The sequence below is a fragment of the Corapipo altera genome, unplaced genomic scaffold, assembly GCF_003945725.1.
Source record: "Corapipo altera isolate COAL_440 unplaced genomic scaffold, ASM394572v1 24b, whole genome shotgun sequence".
Classification (NCBI taxonomy): domain Eukaryota; kingdom Metazoa; phylum Chordata; class Aves; order Passeriformes; family Pipridae; genus Corapipo; species Corapipo altera.
The window spans coordinates 11640798-11662163 of NW_020884888.1; positions in this window are offsets into that span (position 1 = coordinate 11640798).

Here is a 21366-nt window from a genome sequence, read left to right on the forward strand (position 1 = left end):
CAAAACATTTAGCTGGCACTTTCTCTATACTCCATCTCACTGTCCAACTGGGCGAGTGATCTCTAAGGTGACATTTCACTAGCTTTGATGCAAGATGGGTTTCTCCCATAAAAAGAAGGCTATTCAGTAACAGTTCATTGAAATTCTGTTTCAATATTGGCATGACTGAATACAAATAAAATACTTCTTTTTATTGTTAGAACATGTAATTCTTAAAAAGGTAGAATTTTTATCTAATATATTATTTGGATGTTTCATGAGAGCAAGACTATACCGTGTATAATGAAAATGGCAGTAAATACCACAGTGAATCTTTTTAACTCTCACATTCTCAAATGTTTTTTGAGAGAACTGAGGTTGCAACTACAGTGAGTCTTGATCTTACTGAAAAATTGTCACAACTGTTTTGTGAACTAGTTAGATAAAGGATAGGTTAATTTTCTTAATAAATTTTGAAATATTATGCAAAATATCTAAAAAGTAGTAAAAACACTTTTTCAAGTACTCTGAAATTTCTATATTCCACTATATTTAAAATTTTTTTCTCCTGCTTTTGGTTTAAATATATATGTAGAGAATGTATTTTGTAAACAAACTTCTTACCGGAGACTAATTGCCCATTGATGATTCACATAGAATGCTTCTGGAGCAGATGAAGGCCAAAAAGGAAGGATGTATCTAATTTGAACTCTAAGTGAACCAGACTGCTAGCTTTTTAAGAAGCTTGTTAGTGAACTCTTAAACCGAAGGGTTGGGAAAAAGCTAATATGTATAAAAGAGTGTCTTTTACAGAGAAGGTCATTCAAATTGTCTGACTTGTGAAGGTTAAGAAATAGGCCTATAAAAAATAGGAGTGCTATTTAAATAGGGTGCGAAGTGGACCAAAATGCATGCTTTAACACCAATGTTAAAAATCTAAGAAATATTAGAGTGGAAAAAGAAAAATCTAGCTGAGAACGAATAAGTATACTTGTCCAAGGACAAGAACTGAGAAGAAGCCAGCAGCCAGGTTCAAATCCAACAGAAAGAGGAAATGCTTAATGAGAGAAATGTTAGAGAGAGAATATGCAGGCTCAAGTTCACAGAAATAAATTATTGACAAGCACTGTATAGATAGATACAGATAACAATGAGATAAGCAGTCTAAAGTACTATTAAATAAAGAATGTCTGCCTAATCTTACTTTTTCTCCATGAGATACTCATAAGCACTGTTAGAAACAGGGTACAGAGGGACACGATCCTTTGGTGCAATTTAGTGCAGTTCTTTTCCCAATTGTAATGTGAGGAATGTTTTATTCACAATTAGGTACTTGTTATGTGTTTTTGATCACTGTCCTCATAGGGCATTACCTCATATCAATCCCAAACCTGAAGGAATGAAAAATTAATCCCCATGAAATCTACTTCCAAGCTCAAGTTCAAATATGTTCTCCTAGGTGGATCTAAATTTCTATAATTACAGGAAAGAAGAGATGTGAACAACTCTCCCATTTATTATTTTCTCATATTTTTCCTGAGTCTTTCTTTATAGGCTTCCTCAAATCTCCCTTTCATCATGGGAGATGGTCACCACACATTCATAGTTATTGAGACTTTGATACAATTGTGATACCTTTCTGAATTTCAAAGAAAAATAGTAACTCCATCACAATAAGAGCCAAGCTTTCCATCACAGGACCACATATGTATATGCCCCCATGTTTGTATGTTTTGATGATTATAAACCGCAGTTAACTTTGGTTTAACATCTATTCCCTTAGAAAACTGATTTTCTGAAGATACTGCTGAAATATCAGAGAAACTGGTAAAACACTATGAATGGAAGGATTAAGAAGGGGCACTGAAATATAAACTGTATTAATAATGCTATAAATCAAAATAATGCAATGCTGACTTCTGGTGGTGAGGTATTAAAAAGAGTAAATTCCCTCTAAGTCACTATAATAGGGCAAATGCATCAACATAATCTTGCTGCTACTGTACAATCAGCCACAGAAATAATTGTAGACAATTTAGTTCTCCAACCCTTCTGTCTCCTCAGTACTACAAAAGCCCTGTGTTTTCACCCTTTTCAGACTCAGTTCTTGACTGCTGTTATACAGATGACTTATTCTCTCTCTCTAACATAATCTTTTATTTATATGCAAGAGACTCTATTACAACAACTTGGAACAAAGCCTGATTTCGTCAAGTAGTTGATTTAAAGGATTTGCATTTCTAAACATTCTGTATGCATTTTAATGCACATAAATAAGAAAACCATGTGTGCATTTCTTTCTTTATTTGAAACTATGCTTGGCAAACAATCATTACAATTATAAGTAGCATACCATTAAGCATATGGTTAAATGACAACGTATTTGTTTATTTTGAGATCAATTCTCTTGAAAACATTGCTTTGTTTAATATTAAAATTCATAAATCTAAGTTTTATAATAATAAAAGACAAAATGATGTTGCTTTACCTCAGGAGAAAATACATGACCATTGTGTCTAGAGGTTTAGAGCTGTACATAAAGTTAGGTTCTTGGCACAGTTCAACATCCCGCTTGGCCTCTTGCTCAAGGGAACATTTGTTAAATTCTGACAATCTCAGACACTGTGCCTGGAAAATATTTACCACTTCTATATGAACTTAATGAGACCTCATCTGAGCTGCAATATGTATTACTCCAGTTCTTACCAGCCCATAATGAAATGTCACAGTCCTCAAACAAAAGATACTGTATGAATATATGCAATATCCCACTTCCTCCCAGTCATCTTTTACTCCCAGGATACAGAACAAATAACACACAGAAGATCAGGTCTTATATAAAAAAGGAGCTTGTGTATAAAATTAAGCAATTTAGAGGCCTAGGTCCCCTTTTACATTCATTCCTTCTCAGTGTTTTATGGAAGATGACAAAGTCTGCCTGTGAATGCCCAACAAAAAAAATTGTGCATTATTTCTCAAGTCTTGAAAAAAAAAATGCTTTAATTTGAATTAAAAATATCATTTTATGAGGCTGTTTGACCTCTAAATTCAGCATGGGATTTGATATTTAGACTACACTTTTTCTTGCTCCAGGATCACTCCCAGGCTAATATTTTCTGTTAATAATTGGATGAGTGATGCATGAGCTGAAAGTTTCCAACATACTGTCTCAACAACACATTTATTCAGCAGAATGAACATGAAAACATATGGAGGTAAGAGAAGCAAATGGATTTAAAACTGTCTAGTGTCAGTTAACTGTATAAGGTAGTGTTGTGTTTTCTCGATTAAACTCTTCGTATGTAAAAATTATAATAAATTAACAGAAGTATATGCAGACATATTTCCTTTGGACAGAGCTGAACAAACTCCTCTATAAAACACCTCATTCTGCTTTACCAGTGAGGGTGTGTAGCAATGAACCACAAGGTGCCAGCTTCAACCTGGCAAGAAAATATGTACAGAAAAATAAAAACATTAGAAGGTCAAAGGATGAGAGGAAGTGATACATCTGAAATTTTTGATCCTGAAACTCCAATTAGAAAGTACACACCTACCACAATCATAAAAGATGGAGGAAGACTATGGAGTTTTGAAAGGGCCATCTGGAGACACCAAGTAACATAAGCAATATGGTACTTGTTTATTAGTTACTAGGAACAAAAATAGATCAGATCATGTTCTCTTTTTGTGTAATTTTCCAGAGGAGACAAATGCACAGCTGATGTAAAGCAGAGGTAATATTTTGCATATTTAGGATGTAAAATCTACTCTGGTGAACGGCACTTGCAGTTTTCCATCAACTCAGTGAACAGGAGCAGGATGGGGCACAAGTAGATCTTCCTTCACGAGGTTTTTTATACATAGAGAGCAAGAGAAAACATTTTTGAAGATCAATGCAGGAGAGCTTGGGCGAGTCAGCTGACTCAAGTAAATTGATGCAGCTTTTTTCCTTTTACTTACTTTCTCTGTGCTTTTCAGTGGAAGAACAAGCCTTTCTGTGCTCTTCACTCTTACTCTGATCAATCTTCTGAACTTAGCAAACCATACAGAAAATGGATTTTTTATTTGTGACAGCATGAAGGCAAGGTATTGACTAAATCAATTTCTGCTCCTTTCCTGTCCTCTGAAAATGTATTTAATTTTATCAATGGAATAATCTCAGTAGGAGAATCCAAGAAGCCACCTTCATGCTTTGCTATAGCTACCAGATTAGAGTGTTACTCTGGCATGCAAATCATGAGTTTAGACCCTTGTCAAATCCAGTAGACATCCTAACTCAAACAAAACTCCACTATGATGTTCGATTAGATATCTATCTTATAAATACCTGCATAAGGACAACAAATAAAATGTAAAATATTTGGCCTGTTTTTCCTGTAAATTAGTTCTCTTAACCCAGTGTAGCCTTACAATTGCTTTATGCTGCTTTTCACTGCCCTGCATATTTTTTTGCGTAGCCTCCTTTGTAAAACCTTAGCAGAAATTCCATCTAGTTGTGGAGACCTGATAGTTTTCGTTTGTGTTAAATTACTAAATGCTTCCGCCTCACTGGTCACAAAATCATTCAGAGTACTGAATTTGTGCATACACAAATTGGTGTGTCAGATGGCATATTTCTCCTGGTCTCTCAAGTAAATACACTGGAGAAGCATCCCTGTAATTGTATGCTTTATCATTCCGTCTATCTTCTTTTCTAATCCCCTCCTCTGATATTTTAATTTCTTTCTTCAGTGAATTCTGGGGGTTTTTTACCTAAAAACAAGTCTTGTATATGTGTTTCTTCAGGTCTGCTTTTAGTTCTCCTGGCATTGCTAATGCATTCTTTTTATAGTATTCAGCATTTTGCTTAAATTCTTTTCATGATTTATGTCTTCTTCTGTTGTTGCTTACAGTTTTCACATAGTTGATGACTTGTATTCTTGTCTAAATTGGTCTAGTGATTTTATGCTGTAGTCTTATGCTGAATAGATATTTATATAAAATAGGATATTTATTACTGAGTCCTTCATATTTCACTCAAGTTCATTTCAGTTCACTAGGAACTTTCAGATGTTTGTTTTGGTTAATGTTACTAATAACTATTGTGTAAAATTTTAAGCCTGAAGTAAAGGAATAATAGTAATACCCTGAATCCTAGATGTGATCTAAAAGTCCCATTTTCCCTATACCAATTCTGTTTCCTTAGTATTAATAAGTTCACTTTCTATTATAAACTAATTTAAAATTTTATTCAACATTTATTGTTTCACCATCTCCAAGAGTGACAAATAGCAATATTGTGCCCTTTGGATGAGCCAGGCAGGACAAGTAGCCTTTAGGACTGTCTCTGTCACAAGCCCAATTTCCTAGTCTAGGATGCAGGAAGCAGGAGATTTGTAATATACAGCAACAATTCAGAAAATTCAATTCTGCCTTCTGTGCCACAGGCATCGCTGTGGAGAACTCAGAGCCAACAAAGATGGTCTCTGTCCAGAATTAGTCTTCTCTGCACATCTAGGATAAAAGGTTTCTAAATGAACAATGGATCAGGCCTTGGGGGAAGATTTTATGTAAACTGTAAATTATAACAGTTTAGACTCCTTCAGGCTAATCTCTGATGTTGGTCATTAGTCCTTTTCTGCTATAATGTGAGCCATAATAGTTTCATTCACTTTGCTCTTTTAATTATACACATCTAATGAATATTACTAGGCTTTGTTTCCCCATTGTATTCTGTCTTTTTGAAATATTGTGTGACCTGAACTTACAACCTCAATGATGGATCTTTAATGATCTGTAGGTAATGAGCCTCATAACTTTCTCTTGCCAAATAAGCTTTCATTTCAGACAATTTTATTACTCCTTAGCAATATAAACACAAGTATGCCTGTTTTGTTTATGAGAGTTTCCATTCTTGGTGTTTTATCTATCCCTCATTCATTGCATTTCTCCAGTTATCATAGCTTTTTCAGTCTAAATACCCAAATAGAACACCCTTTAGAATGAACAATTGAACTGACCAACTCACTGACTCATGCGGGGTATTCAAAAGCACATGGTATGTGGATGAAATTTTACAATGTTTAAAATTATCTTACATTGCAATGAGAACATCAGTATCTGATCTTAGCTGGCATAAGGGTTTCTTGCTCCCAAAGAAGCATAAGGACCTTCATTTACCTCTGCATATTGCATGCTTCTAAAGGACTTTCCCCTTCATGTCTCATACTGGGAAAGGCCAGTACTCTACAAAGGTCTCCTCCTTACAGTTAGTTTATTTCCTTTCCCATCCAAAACATACACTGGGAACACAGGTCTTGGGATGTTTGCTTTACCCTATCACCCTCTGCTAACTGAGAAAAATTTGTGATTACGACAGGCATAGCTGAAAAAAAACCAAATGGAAGTCTGCTGACACTAAGGCTGAATTAGGTAGAGAGGACAAAACACTATTAAGCACTTCTGTGTGGAGTTGTTGGACAATTTCTGTCAAGGCTATGTTGAAATAGCTATGTTAAAATCAGTGTTGCGGGTCCACTACAAGTCATAGGGCTGGATATAATTCTATTATACTTGCAACAGGACTCACTCAGGCTGTTAATGATGCCAGATATTGGATCCAGGTGTTAGAATAGATACTGCTAGAACCATAGAATAAAATCATAGAATTGTCAAGGTTGGAAGAGATCTTTGAGATCATCAGGTCTAACTTTCAACCCAGCACTGTCACTGTATCCCCTGAACTACCAAATCATATTACGCAGTGCCAGACCCAGACAAGTCTTAAACACCTCCAGGGATGGTAACTCCACCACCTCCTTGGGAAACCTATTCCAATGCCTGATGGGCCTAAGAGTGAATTTTTTCTTTCCAATATCTAATCTGAAACTCCTCTGTCTCAGTTTAAAGCCATTTCCTCTTGTCCTTTAACTACAGCCATGGTAGAAGGGATCAGTCCCCATAACAACCTCCTTTCAGGTAGTCACAGAAAGAAATGAGATCCCCCCTGAGCCTCTTCTCGAGGCTAAACAAACCCAGCTACCTCAGTCCTTCATCATAAGACATGTTTGTTCTATAGTCCTTTCATAAGCTTTGTTGCCCTTTGCTGGACATGTTTCTGCACCCCCAATGTGCTTTTTAAAATGAGGGGACCAGACCTGGACTCAGTATTCAAGGTGTGGCCTCACCAATGCAAATACAGGAGGATGATCTCTTCCTTAGTCCTGCTGACTACACTATTCTTTGCATAGGCTGAGATGCCATTGGCCTTCTTGGTCACCTGAGCACACTTAACCAGCACCCCAAAGTCCCTTTCTACCAAATAGCTCTGGAGCCACTCCTCCTGAAGCCTCCTCTAGCACCCCTCCTGAGTGCTTTTAAGTAGGAGCCTTCCTCACATTTCCTAGTATCCTTCAAGGGTGGAGATGAGAAGATGCCACTGATTATTCAAACCCGTAAGGTGGTGAGAGGGAAACACAAAGATACGGGAAACCATGCATTGTGTAAGGTTTCAGAGCAGATTTTGTCTTCTGGAGAGGATGATTTTTTTCTGTATTTTCAGCATAAACTAAGCACACATGTGCACATTCTGGTCTAAGCTGCAATATTCCATCTCACCTGCTACAGGGTGTTGACTTGTATGGTTAATTTCTCCCACAGCCAGCTGTACTACTGAAAAAATATAATATCATTACTCACAGAACTTACCTTAGAATTTTTCTTTGGATGTATTTACTATACTCCTCTGTTATCATGCAAAGGAATTACAGGCTGTACTCATAGCTTCCTTTGATAGCATTAAGAGGACAGCAAAGCTAATAACCAGATATTCCTCTAAGCTCTATAAACAGATTTTTAAAAGCCACAAATGTCTGCCACAGTTCAATTACAGAAACAGACTTCACTAAAAATATCTGTCCGCAGAAATCTAAGAAAATACATAAGAACATTTGCAACAACCCCTGCTGTCTTTTCAATGGATAATTGCAGTACTGACTTTCTTGAGCATCAATATATGAAAAATACAGGAAAAAAAGGAGTAACGAATGTAGAAATACTGCTGACTTGCTATTGCCAGATGTCAGATTTGTTCTACTAGATAGGGAACAAAGAAAATAAGCAGTAAAATGTCTTTGATATGTCTTGTTTGTTTAACAGTTTGTTCCTGCCAGCAACCTCCTAGAAACTTCGTTGCAGTGAAGTATCTGTTCCTCAGAGATAGTTGATAATATGTTTGTTTGTTTGGGAATCACAAAGTTTTTTGTGCTGTAGGTATGTAATATCATCAGCAGAGGAATCTACTTTTTTGCTCTGATTACACCTGCAGCCCTGACTCCAGAATGCTCTGCAGTCTCTCCAGCACAGCCTTCTTTAATCTGTGCTGATGTAGGAAGGCACAGTAGTATGGCAAAAATTTTCAACAAGAAGCACTATTCATTGTGATATCAATACCCATGAATAGAACTGTTGCCTTCTTTTGGTCAATGAATATCTGTTAGATTAAAGCTGTACCTGGATTTGTATATGCTAAGGGAGAACTTTTTTTACAAAAGAAAACACCGACTGAAAATTGTAGCAAATATAAAATGAAATCAGAGAGAAGAGGGGAAGACCACACATGGCTTTGAGGCACAATCATTTATCTAGAGGCAAAATCAGTCAGAAATTGTGGTCATAAATAAAACTAGGACTTTTCATACCCCCATCATTGATGAGCCCATCCAGTTTTACATATTTATCAGATAGTAATGAATTATGCATATACATGCAAGACTTTTAATTAAAGTACTCTTTTTAATATAAATAAAATTTTTATATATTTAGATAGAAATCTACTGCTGTATAGAGAAAGGCTAACTTTACCTGTGGGTGAAGAAGACCTATTTACTGTATTTTGTCTTCTTTTATAAGAAATGCAGAAACACAGAACTACTAGACTCAAACAGCAGGAGATTAGGATGCACTATTACCTTTCTTTACAAGTTCACTAAAGTTTAAAGTACTATGCTTCCTCTTCTGAATACCCCTGTTTACTATTTACTGCTTAATAACATTACTGGTACATTCTCATTCAAAGAGATTGTTGTCAAATGTCACTTTCAGCTCACATTAAAAAAAAGAAGAAAACAAAAAAACCAACCAACCAAACAAAAAACCCTTGCAATTTGTGGTACCACAAAATAGTATATTCTGATATATTTTTATTGAGATAAAAATGCTATATAATTCCTTACAGATTGCAGAAAGAAAGCAGCTTTTATTTAAAAGTTTTTTAAAAAAATCTGTAACACGCACTCTGAAAGCTTGATCAATAGTGTCTTCAAGGACATAAGTCTAGAACGAACAATAATTTTATTTGAGCTTTCCAGTTCACTTTGATAACATATTTTCGAACCAGCAACTAGTGGAGTACAACAGCTAGTCTAAGTACTCACAGATGTCATCTTCTGGGAGATGTAATGATTTCAGTTAACATTGTCTCATGTGGAAAAGAGCATTCTTTTGACTGAACAGCCTCCTATGAAAATCTCATAAAAAACAACCCACAACAACAATTATTATTTATGGATATATAGCACTTAAATTGTCTAGAAGAACATTTTACAACTACTACTAGTTGAATTATTTCTTGCAGGTAAAAATAAAGCCCTGGCCTGGATAATTTCACAGAATCATAGAATGTTAAGGGATTGGAAGGGACCTTAAAGACCATCCAGTCCAAACTATCCCTGCCATGGGCAGAGACACCCTCCATTAGACCAGATTGCTCCAAGCCTTATCCAACTCAGCTTTGAACACTGACAGGGATGGGGTCTTCACAACCTCCTTGGGCAACCTGTTTCAGTGTCTCACCACCCTCACAGTAAAGAATTCCTTCCTTATAGCTAACTTAAATTTCACCTATTTGTACCCATTACTCCTTGTCCTATCCCTACAGTTCCTGAAGAGTCTTTCTCTGGCTTCCCTGTAGGCTCCCTTCAGATACTGGAAGGTTGGTATGAGGTCTCCACACAGCCTTCTCTTCTCCAGGCTGAACAGCCCCAACTTTCTCAGGCCATCTTCTTAGGGGAGGTGCTCCGGTCCTGCTATAAAATTTGTAGCCCTCCTCTGGACTTGTACCAACAGTTTCATGTCTTTCTCATGTTGGGGGGCATTTTTTTCAACTTTCTTGACTTTGGATAGAAAACCTTGCATTACATTACTATGCAATATTTTTCATAAACTGTGTTATACAAATCATGAGGTACAGTGACCAATTTAATATTTTCATTTTATCCCTAATAATGGGATATCCATAATAATGGGAAAACCACTCATTCATAGTTGCTGCTAATAATTCAATGTTCAGTATACGTTTCTAGGCCACTGGTACCTGATGTTACACCTGCAATAAGGTACTTGAAGACAACAAATCCACTCTTCACGAAGATTCTTTTAGATTTAAACATTTTGTTCATTCATCAAAGTTAAACTGAGGATCTCCAAAGTCCAAATTGCCCTTCAAAATTCTGAAAAACCAACAGTGATATTTGCTCCTCCTCAGAATAATTTCTCTGGAGCAACAATCTGTCTCATAGACCCTAAAGTCTATGTTAATAATGATCATAATTGCCAATAAAAAAACACAGGGGATGTGAATTACTGACTTTCAGGCTTGAAACTCCTATTTTATTTTATGGAATATTAAAGTGCTGTTCAGACTGTGTAAAAACTAGAGAAACCTGTGGTGATGTATTTATAATGATTGCAGCTTGCCAATGCCTTTTAACTACTTCATTGTAAGAAAGATAAGTTGCATAAAAATGCAAATTTCCCTTTTCTTGATGCTTCTTAATGCACTGGAACATCTGTATCTAAGACATCAATCTAAAAAATAGATTATCAAAGGCTAGATTTAATAAAAAAATATTAGTTCAGGAACATAAACTTGAGATTACTGAGAAGGTTGTTTTGAACAGTTAGACCTGTGCTATGTCTGAATTCAAAGCTGCTTTAGCTGCAGTGTGTACTGCTGTGAAATTGAAGCAGGTAGTATCTTCAGATAGAGATAAAAATAAACAAAAAGTGTTGAAAACTACAAATTGGAAAACTTATTTGTCATATAACATCCCCTATTACATGATCCCAAGAGACATGCAAGCCTGAAACTATTTCAGAGGTGGTAATGGCATAAACCATCATTCTGAGAGATGATTAACAAGAATATCTGATTTATGTTCTGTATATCACTCATTACTCCTGATTTGATCACCAGTGGGGACATTCATGTCTTCTCTATAACTGCATGGTCCTGGGATTTTCAATCTTTCTTAGTACAAAGAATTTTCTCCTGTTTTGTTTTTTTTTTCTTTTTGTCTGTTCTCCAAATTCCTGCATTCCTAATGTTTTTAAGGACTATTACAGAAGGCAGCATCTGCAGGAGGGTATACTACTGATTTATATAAAGACAGCCTAACAGTTTGATTTTGATCTGTTACTTTATGTTACAGGCACAAAAATTCTACAAGTTGAGTCCAACTGCTTTGTCTACAACAGAGTATATATCCACTAGGCTGTCCAGGGTGGGACTGCAGCTTGCGTGTGTATAACACATCTGACCTACCTGTAGATGTGCTTCTTTGGGTAAGGAAGGTAGAGTGGTTCAGCATGGGCTATAAAGGCCTCCTGAGAAGCATACATACATATGTACATACATATATATATATACACACATACATACATACATACATATATATATATATATATATATGTATTCAGGCAATTAGGCTGAGCATTGTGTTACCATGACTACGCTGCCAGGAGTATCTGAACCAGCTTTTTTAAAATGAACTTGGGCAACACACATAGGCTGGAGTTGCTGCAGCCTTGCCAGGTAGCCCAGTCCAATCAAGAGGTGCAGAGAACAAAGGGGAGCAACCTCATCTCTGTGTCCTTTGTTATCTGTCCTGTAACATGCAGCTGGAAAATAGGAGGCTTTCATTTTTTCAAGTAGATTCTACCTAATTGGGGTCTCTGGAAACAGAAGCTTCCATACATCAACAAGGGCAGTGTATGTACTCAACAGACAACACAGAGTATGTATATGTAGCAGGATACACAAGGATTGTTATGTTTTATGTCCAGGTATCTGAAACTGCACTGGTTTTTTTTGAAAATAAGGTCACACATATAAATATATAAATAAGGAAATGAAAACTTAATATTGTCCATCCACTTTCTCTAATATTTTTATTTCAACTCTAGTCCTCATGATGGATGTTAAATTCTGAGTCCTGTGTCAGACTGAATGTCATGTTTGTTCTTCTGAGATACATAATAAGGCTGAAGATAAACTCTGAAAAAAAAACGTGTCAAGAGGAAAAGCTTAATTATGGGTGTTTCTGTGAAATGTGACATTTAAGATATTCTTCCTCAGCATGTGTGATGAATTATTTACTGAGAGTCCAGTGTAAAAGTAATTTATTACCTGCATATCTTTGCTATAGAATTTTTTTAAAAATGCATGTTATGCAAGTGTAGCAATCTATTGTTTAATGATATCTTCTTCTTCAGTGATTTAGGTGTCTACAAGAACATAAACCTTAGAGGAAAGGGCACAAGGATTAATTCTGAGCAAAACATCAAGGTCTGAAACATCTAATTTAGATCCATACAGAGGAGAAAAGAAAAAAAGGTGAAAATCCAAACTATTTCAAGTTATGTTTCCTAGGGTGTATAAAAGTGTCTCATGTTTTAACTATCATGCAGGAGGAATACTTGGAATTACACTGTGATTTCAATAATTGTAGGGCAGAAGTTGTAATATACCTTGTTTTCAAGTATTATGAAAATGTTTACAGAGAGAAACTCAAGTGGACATAGTACATAACAGAAAAATGAGAGGTGAAAAGGATTGCATAATTGGATCCACAAAGGTGGGGTATTTACATAAGGATTCAGGTCAAGGATGGATGGAGATCGGCCATTTTGGGACTAATAAGCTATCTATAGTGGTAGCACGTAATGTTGAAATATCCATTCAGTCAGGAGGAAAAAAACAAACTATCATCTGGTTTTGCTAAATTATCTATTTATTCTGCTTCTACAAATAGACTGCAAATATAAGGTTGGTGTAGTAGTTATTGATTTAATTCTGAATATGACAGTAGTATCTAGAAACTCCAGTTAGAGGGAGGCACGATTGTACTTGGATATTGCACAAACACTTTGCACAACAGACTTCTACTCAAGGAGCTCAGCTGTATACAGGAGAGAGAAAAGTAGGGAAGAAGAAAACACTGATGCCCCATTTTCTGAATAGGTAACATGTCAAACAAAAACTTAATGATTGCCATGCGTAGTGATTAATGTCAAAGGAACTTAGGTTTCAAATTACTTTGAAACTCTAGACTGAAATTCTGTGTCCTAGTCTGCAGCTAATTAAGGAACCAAATCCTAACCTGCTGAAAACTCGGTTGAGAGTTTTAGCTGAAATACATTCAAAATCTGTCAAAACCAAAAAAACACCAAACATAGAATCATAAAATGGTTTGGTTTGGAAGGGACCATTATAGGTCATCTAGTTCCAACCCCCCTGCCATGGGCAGGGTCATCTTAAACCAGATCAGGCTGCTCAAAGCCCCATCCAACCTGGACTCAAATACTTCCTGGAACAGGGCATCCACAACTTCTTTGGGCAGCCTCTTCCAGTACCTCACCACTCCTGTTGCAAAAAGCTGCTTCCTTACATCTAATCTAGATCAATCCTTTTTCAGTTTAAAACCATTGCCTGTTGTCCTATCACAACAGACCTTGCCGAAATGTATGTCCTCATCTTTGTTATAGACTCCCTTCAGAAATGGGAAGGCTGCTATAACGTCTCCCCGGAACTTTCTCTTCCCCAGGCTGAATGATCCCAACTCTCTCAACCTGTCTTCATAGGAGAGGCGCTTCATCCCTCTGATCATCTTTGAGACCCTCCTCTGGGCTACTCTAACAGGTCCATGTCTTTCTTGTTCTGAGGCCCCAGAGCTGAACACAGTACTCCAAGTGGGGTCTCACCAGAGCAGAGGGACAGAATCCCCTCCCTTGACCTGCTGCCCACATCGCTTTTGATGCAGCCCAGGATACAATTGGCTTTCTGGGCTGTGAGTGCACATTGCTGACTCACGTCCAGCCTCTCATCTATCAGCACCCCCAAGTCCTTCTCAGAAGGACTGCTTTTGATCTGTTCATCCTCCAGCTTGTATTGATACTGGGGTTGCCCTGACCCACTGCAGCATCTTGCAGTTGGTCTCTCTTGGATGAGATTCCCATAAGTCCACTTCTCAAGCTTGTCCAGATCCCTCTGGATGGCATCCCATCCTTCAAATGTGTCAACCACGCCACTCAGCTCGGTGCAAACTTGCTGAAGGTGCATTCAATCCCTTCGTCTGTGTCATTAATGAAGATATTAAATAACAGTGGTCCCAATATGGACCCCTGAGGAACATCACTTGTCACTGATGTCCATTGGGACATTGAGCTGTTGACCACTACCCTCTGGATGCAACTCTCCAACCAATTCCTTATCTAATTAACAGTCCACTCAACAAATTTTCTCTCTCCAATTTAGTGGGGGACTGCGTCCATGGCCTTACAGAAGTCCAGATAGATCCATAGCTCTTCTCTTGTTCACTGATGTAGTCAGTCCATTTTAAAGGTCACTAGGTTGGTCAGGCATGTCTTACTCTTGATGAAGTCATGCTGGCTGTCTCAAATCAAGTCCCTGTCCTCCATGAGCCTTAGCACAACTTCTAGGAGGATCTCTTCAATGATGATGTATTGTTTCCTTTTTTTCAGTCACCAGGGACTTCACCTGACTTCCAGGACTTTTAAAATATCCTGGAGAGTGACTTGGACACTAAAGCAGTCAATTCCCTCAGGACTCTGGGGCATTTCTTATAGACTTATGCACGTCCAGGTTCCTCAAGTGATCATGGACCTGATTTTCTCTTACAGTGGAAGAGATTTTGCTTCCCCAGTCCCCGTCTTGCAGTCCATCTACTTGAGAGGGGTGAAAAGTGAAGGTGTTGTTGCAGATTGAAGCAAAAAAGCTGTTGAGTACCTCTGACGCCTTCTCATCCATTTCTACCAGTTTGCCAGCCTTGCTCATTGTGGGGGTTATTATTTCTTTGTCCTTCGTTTTCTAACCAACATACCTGTATTCTTTGCTTACTTGTTATTCTTTACCAAGTTCAGCTCAGGTTGTGCTTTGGCCTTCCTCACTTCATCCATAAACAACTAGGAATCGTCCTTATACTCTTCCCAAGACACCTGTCCTTGCTTTCACTGACTGTATTTCCCTCTTGTCCTTTAGTTTGTCCAGCAAGTCCTGATTTAGCCGTAATTGTCTCTTTCCTTCCTTGTCTGATTTCTGGCACCTGGAGATCACTGGTTGATACAGTGCATTTTTGTTTGTTTTGAATTCACTTGAGACAGGTAGTAAATGTTTGATTTTGGTTTTGTTTTGTAACTTTTGTATTCAAAGAGTAAGAGCTGTCATTTTCAAGAGGATCCACAATGGGGACATAATTTCTATTTTAAAAAATGTTTAAAACCCCCTTCTTATATATCATTGCGTTGAACTGCTGGTTTAGGAAGTCAGCCTTGATGATGTAATAATAAACAAAGCCTTCAAGCTTAAAGGGTGTCTTCATCTTCTGTTGAACAGAGTACAATCTGAATTTTAAATCCAAAGAGGTGGGGCTATGCAGTCGTATTGGCAACAAATCTAATTTTCAAACATCCCTCTGGTGCCAAGACCAAGAATATTTGAAAGGACTCTGCAGAGGATTACTGTTTGATCCCTGTTTCAAGCTCAGGATTTGCACTATCCTCCACTCCCTGTTGATAAACATCTCAAACATCTTTGTAGGCAAAGCCAGGTACATTACCTTATGACTCCAAATGCCTTCCTGGAGATTAGGTGAACTCACAGGGACCAGGATGCAGCTCAGAGGATGTCAAGACATGAAAGGGACACAAAGAACAGTTGGAACACCATCTTCACTTTTATGCTATGATTTCTCTTTTTTTTTGTTATTAACTTTATTTCAATCAGAAACATACAGTATGAGAACAAAAGCAGGTCAGTTTGAAAATAGGAAAAATGTAATGAGGCTTAGAAGGAGTGTCTGAGACACAAAAGAAGGATAAGATTTATATCTTACTCCATGTATTTAGGAGCTATTTGATTTTGTACATTTTCTACTGTTAATACTATGTCTTCATTGCTTCCATGACACCAATCACAACCCCTTTGTGTTTATCAGGAAATTAAATGTTTCCTCTCTCAAAATTGGTGTGAAGGGAAGAGGAAGAAAGAGGGAACAGGTCATCTTTGCACCATATAACACTGTTTTTTTATGTAAAGTATTTCTTTAATACTTCAAATTTAAATATTATGGGAGACAATGAGACTATTCTTAGACTATTCTGACTATTCTCAGACCAGGCGTGTGACAATAATTTACACAGGAGCAACATTAGTTACAGAAAAAAAAGAACATTAATGAAAAGTTAGGACTATTAATGTTCATATCCTATATATCAACAATTTTTTGAAAACTACACAAATGATCTTTCCTTTTTTCTGCTTATTTTTACCAGTGATTGTGTTTGGGATTTTTTATGTATTTTAATTTTACATATAGCTTTGCTTTACACATAGTTGAGATCTAGATTAAAACAGCGTTGCTTCCTTACCTTAAGAAATAAATTTAAACAAGACCAATCAATTAATTGCATTTTGTTGATGATTATAATTGTTTCTATAGATTATTCTAGCAATTACTTGTACTGCAATTTGAACTCAGAGACCTATGAATATTAAATCAAGATTTCAGGACTTAACATTCTCTACAAGAATGATAAGAAAAAAAATACAGGGAATATTTTCTACCTTCCGTGTTACTGCTTATAATGGAAATATGTGAAATATGTGAATTGGTGAAAGAAGACCAAACTTGTCCGTAGTTCATCAAAATAAGTCTGATTATTAACTTTTGGCTACTTTTCAAGATTGTCATACTAAGTCAAAAACCTAAAAGCAGTCTCTTCTGTCTAGCAATATATGAACAGTTTTAATTTATCTATACAAGCATGCACATATGTGCATACATCCACTATAAGCATTATTGCTGGCTGGAAGACAGAAGGGGAAGAAAAGACTTTAAAGACTGTTTTCAAGCTCAACTCTAAAGAGATAAAATTCTCTCAGCAACTGTTGCTATTCATTGAAAAATACTGTTCATAGCAGTCAAAAAATGTGCTGTTCTTCACTGGATATTCAAGAGAAATCCTTTGCAGAAAACACAGAATTGGCTTATGACAAACGGAGAAAGCTTACAGTGAGCAGAAATGGTAAGGGCTCAAGTAACATCTCAAGTAGCTTTCATAAGCTCTAATAAATAAAATTATTTAATAAGAAGTGTACTTTCTTCTCCCTAGATGTTCTAGGTCCAGGAATTCTATGCTTACTGAGAAGACAAACTTCATATTTTGTCTGTGAACATAATAGGATTCCTATAATCATTCAATTCCATGACAAACAGAGAAAAAAATTTGACTGGACAGAAAATTGTCTATATAAAAGGACTTTCAAAGCTAAGATAACCCTCTCTACAAGAGTTACAAACTTCATTGGCAACCTAAAGTGACAGTCACTGTAATTAAAGAGACATAGGTTAGAATCAATGATTAAAATTTAAAGTGCTAATCAGAGCTATAGTGCTGATCGATCCTGAACAATTTTAACCCTACTTATCAAATGATCTGGACTGATAATTACTAAAGAATTAAAATAATGAGTTCAGGAAGAAAAAAAGGGTGTTGATCAGAAACAGGGAGGGGAAGCAAAGAAGAAAAAACAGAATACATAAATTTCAGAATAAAAAATATTTCTTAGGTGAGGGAGACACAAGTTTATCACTGCCTAAACATGCATAATAAACAAAAACTTAATCAGAAAAAAAAAAAAAAACGCTATTAAGTTTAGATGAATGCTGCAATAGAATAGTGGCAATGGGAGTTATTCATGGTGAATAATATATTCAGAACTAATAAATGTTTCTGGCTGAACATAAATTATCCAAACAGCATGCATATGCACAGATATTATCTAGACATTATTAGAAGCATGGTAGTCTTTGGAGCACTGCAGTGATATTTTCTGTGAGTTTTCTGATGTCATTGGCCACCTCTCGTTCAGTGCTCCTATTGGGCAAACACTATGTTTTCAACATATGTCCTTGTGCAAAGGGAACTTGAGGGGCCTGAGATGTGCCCCACAAAAATTTATTGCCATTTGGCATCATTAAAGTAGCTCAAAGCAACTGCAAGCACAAGTGAAGGGAAGTGTCTTGATTTCCACTACCCAAAAAAAGCATACGTATGTGAAGCAAACATCTATCAGAGACAAGACAAACAAGTAACGGCATCTGAATGCTCAAAGAGAGAAACTTAATTTAGAACCACTGAAACAGTTCAAGTAGGGAATGTGCACATTAGGACACTTTCCATCAAACTGATGTCCACTCAACATGATGCCCTGACTGATGCTGTCATTTGAAACAATATGTTGTGAATACAAATAAACCCTAAACAGCAGCAGATCTGGATTCCTTCACAGACTTTGAGTGCTTACAAACTGGAGAGTGAGGTTTAAAAATACAGCCTTAAACCCAAATTACATCCATGAGTCATCCCTGTCTGTCCTAGCTAAAAACAGAAGTCATCAGCAGCTTTGAGGAAAAGATTTTCAAAACCTTCAGCAGCATTACCACACCATATGAATGACACTATCCTAAAAAAGGCTCATTTTTCACAGGACCAGACCAGCTATTTATGGGCAAACACCAATTCAACTACTCTTTCATCATCATATATATTGGAAAGTGACTGATTAAGAAGAGGGGAACATATAGTGTCCTACAAGCTATACACTGTAGCTTTCTTCTTTCAAACTCGACTGCAGACACACATTGCCCTGGTTTATATCTCTGTAATGCAAACAGGCTTCGAACCACTCAATGCTTCTTCCACTTTCAGATCTATTTTTTACTGGTTTTGTAGGAAAAAGCTCTTCGTGGAAATGACAGAGCCTCTACTACACGCATCAGTTATTCTCTGGCTGCATCAGTAGAATCATCCCTGACCTACTTTCCGTTATTTTTTCCATCTGCACTTTAGATTATGTTCCTATATACAGGGCTACCACTTGATGCCTTTAATTTCTTGTTTGAAAATATCTCATATATGAGAAATATTTTCTGCTACTGACTTTTCCATTCCATTACTTTGAGACTTCCCCACATGTTATTACAAATAATCATACCATTTAAGTTAGTGATTAATAACAAACCCAGAACAGGACAGCCCTGTAACAGACTATCAAACAGAAAAGGAAAATGTACAACTGCCAAATCTGAAGATTTAGATATCAAGCCACTCCTGAAATCATTCCCCTTAACATTCTATTTTAAAAAGAAAGGAGGAGACTATAGATTAACAAAATGTAATAGTGTGGGCAAGTTGTTCAGATACACCTCAGATGGTGCAGAATGTTTTGAAGCATCTATGAAAAGAGATTAGCCAAAAGAACAGGAACTGGTGGTACAGGCTGAGTGCTACTTTTCATGAACCGATGGTAGATAACACTTTCAGAATGCATACCTTCTTTTTTTTTTTTTTTTTCTTCTTTTGCATATCATTGAACTGTAAAACCACAGAGTCCTTTTTCTGAGTTCAGAAATCTCAATATGTGCTCAAAAAAACCCATTTGACAAAGTCAGTGAAGGTAGACAGTCACTACAGCAGAATTTGGTTAAATCAATTTTCCTTCTCCAGTCTAAATTTTCCTTCTCCAGTCTAAATTAATCATTTATGCTTCCTTTAGAGATGACAGAGACATTCTACACCAGACAGTGATTAATCCTATCTGTTTTATTATGGAAAGTAAGCACCTTGAAAGAAATTTAGTACAAAGAAAAATAGCATGACTAAAAGAATCTTACTCCTAATTTGCATATTCAGAAAATAAGGCAAATAAAGAAGAGAGATCCATAGATTATACTGGCTGAAACAACAAACAAACCAAAAAAATGTCCCAATGTAACAACACACATGGGAAAAATAAATAACTTTAAGAGCATTCTTGGTATACAGCATAGCCAATGGCAGCATCCCAATTTTCATTTACATATTTATTTAAGACATAATGCAAAATCCTCAGCTGCTATAAACTATCATTATTCCATTTAAGTCAATAAGACTTCATTAATTTACACTAGTAGGATGTTTGCTTAATAAAATTTACAATCAAAGGAAAAATTAGAGCTTTGGGAGGCAGAAAATAAGGGCTTCTGTGAATTTAGCTAAAATAGAGAATATGAAGAAACAATGGCTTTATTCTTTGAAAAATAAACTAATGGACTTAATTCAGAAAATGTTGAAGGAGCAGAGACAAATGCTTCAATATCATTTGAACCATTATCACATGAAAGAACCCAGGGTATAGAGTGAAATGTAAGGAAGCTTTAGGACTTAAAACCAGAAACATGTACTTTCCTTCGGGGGACCATTTAAAAGACAAGTATATACTTGCACAAATCTATACAGACTTTTCTCCAGCTGGTTCTTGTATCTCCAACTCTACCTGTCCTTTTTGAATCCTCACACAACTGTGCTACTGTACTTTCACGGAACACTGGAATGTTATCCTTAGTTTTCTTTCCCAAATTAAAGATACTAACATAAATCACTCAAAACTGGGTGTCAAACTGCTGTGCCTTCACAGGCTTTCCTTGGGTCTCCTCCTCCTTCCTATCTGTTCTGCCTTCCTGAGTCTTCATGTCTTCTCAGTTTCTTTGCCAAACAAGACAAGACAACATGGTGTTTGTCTCTGTGTACAGGATATAACCTTTCAAATTCCCCTTCTGCCCAATGCCGATGTTGCCGCTTAAAACACACTTTCAAGATGAAAAACCTATAGAAAGCCAGCACACACTACAGAATTTCTGTTCTGTTGCCGACTGCAAAATATAAAGCATAGCAAACAACAAACTGTATGCAGAAGTGCTGCAGTTACAGAGACAGTTTCCCTTGTGATGTCATCTATCACAATAGTACTTTATGGATCCGATTAAATCCAGCCAATTATTGTCTATTCTGAACGTGCCAACAGCTCCAAAATTAATTGCCAATGGTTCTTGCATGTGTGAAGAATTAAATTTACAAAACCCAGTTATTGATCACGTTAAGTTGTATTTTACACTGACAAACAGAGAATCTGAAGTGAAAAACATCTCAATGCCTAAGAATTACTCATAGATCTTGCCAAAAAAACTTGCCAGTTGTAGAATAGGATAGTTTGCAATTTAACAAAGT